The sequence below is a fragment of the Silene latifolia genome, chromosome Y (assembly GCF_048544455.1).
Source record: "Silene latifolia isolate original U9 population chromosome Y, ASM4854445v1, whole genome shotgun sequence".
Lineage (NCBI taxonomy): Eukaryota > Viridiplantae > Streptophyta > Magnoliopsida > Caryophyllales > Caryophyllaceae > Silene > Silene latifolia.
The window spans coordinates 252,588,635-252,590,660 of record NC_133538.1 but is presented as its reverse complement, the minus strand read 5'-3'; positions in this window follow the sequence as shown (position 1 = coordinate 252,590,660).

The following is a 2,026-nucleotide window of genomic DNA, read 5'->3' as shown; positions in this document are numbered from 1 at the left end:
TGGCATAATTTGGAAGGGGGATATAGCTCGGATAGTATCAATCATTAGAGGAGTAAAAAGCAAGTTACAACCAGCCTTGAATGCCCACTCATAAATGCAGAACCAGCCTGGTGATGTCCAATTAGCCCTGACCGGACAAGAATCAGGAATCCAAACCTCGGCTGAGTCAGTGATCAATTTTTTCTCCCTTAAAATCCCGTCATAGTTTGTTTTTAGCAGATTCTCTTTAGAAAAAGAAGATTCAAGTGACTGGAGAGCAGAGAAAATAGAATCCTGATACTTGAATGCTATGGCACGAGCAGGAGGATCAACCTCAACCACCTCCTCTTCATGAGTATCAGTTAGTTCAACATCAGCTGCAGCCTTCTGAGGAGCAGGGCGTTTTTTGGCTCCCATACTTTTTAGTGTTTTTTAAAGATAAAGACTTTTGTGAAAACTAACAAATTTTTTGAAGAATTACAGGCAACAAGGTAAGCTTTAATTTATGGGAAAATAAGGAAGAGTTTCAGAGAGAATATAGTAGGAGAGGTAGAAGAATTTTGGTGAAGAATAAACTCACCTTCAATATCGTATTTATAGGGGCAAAATAACGGTGTGAAAACCCTAGAAATTGCAAAACTGTCAGCATGACATCATCAAGCTAGCCGTTGCAGTGTTTAACGGTCACTAGAAGTCTGAGAGTCATTGAATTACTGTGATTCTTTTTATTTTTTGAGCCCGGTAAATTGACATCTCACCCCTGGCCTGATCCAGCATGGGTAAAATGTCAAGGGGCAATTGTTAGGCCTAAATTAGCCTGGTCTGACTTCAGTCTAGCCTGGCACAATTAGGTTGATTGGGGCAACCAAAGTCTAGGCAAATACAATTATTGTTTTACAGGCAAAGAACACCAGAGGATAAGAAAGCTATCTGACCCAGGAGGAAAGACCTGATAACAAGCATAGAAGTAGCCTGATGGAACTCTCCAGCAGGATGAATTAATCAGCAGACAGGTAGGACAATTATACATATGTCCTATTCTCACGGAAGACAAGTCCAAGCACAAGAATATGCTACTCCCATAAATCACAACGTGCAAAAGGAGAAGAATAGGAAGTTGTTGAGGAAGAACAGGTCAACCGGATTAATAGGGAATGTGCCCTATTAATCAGGAAACGATTCCAACAACCAAAATGAACGTTGGATGGAGCATAATGTTAGATAGAAAAGTTATAAATAGCATGGAGGAATACTTGTAGAAAGGACAACGAAAACATATCAGATACATACAATTTATCAATTATCTTACCGTATATTCAATCTCTTATTCCCATATTATTGTTCAATTTATCCAAAGAATATACACAATATTATTAATTCTTCATCTTTTTCATTCATTAACTTATATTTTTGTCTTAAATATTGGAACTAGATACCTACGCTACTTAATCATCAGGCCGGATCCTTACAGGGAAAATCCCGCTAAAATAATTTTCATCCATGACACGTTTATTGCTTTTGAAAAATTGAAAAATCCAAAAAATTGCAACACTTTTGTAAAGAGTCTATATTAAGAATAAAGTCCCGTCAATGACGAAAATTGTTTTGACCGTGTCTTCTCCCCATCGATAGCTTGCATCTAGTGACGACACTTTCTTAGGGTATTTACACCTGGGAAGACATGCTTAGCATCAAAGCTTCGACTACCTTGTGAAACTCTACTAGACCCGAGACTTGGCCTATGATTGATAAAACTACTCAAATATGAGGATAGAGCCTCCATTTGGCCGGCCCATCAAACTGGTCACGTTTAGGATTTCTGAGTAGGTCTTCTTACATGGTATGTCAGGTCAAAACGCATAAATGTTGCGCTTATTCCTTAATACCGTAGAAATGTTTGTGTGCATACTTTTAGAGGCAATAAACATGCATGATAATGAACCTCACATAGCCATACAGCTTTTGTTTTGTCCTTTAGTCTAGGTCCCATTTTTGTGAAACCATTTGAGCCTAAGCCCATTTCCTTTGATTAACCGAAAAAATCAAC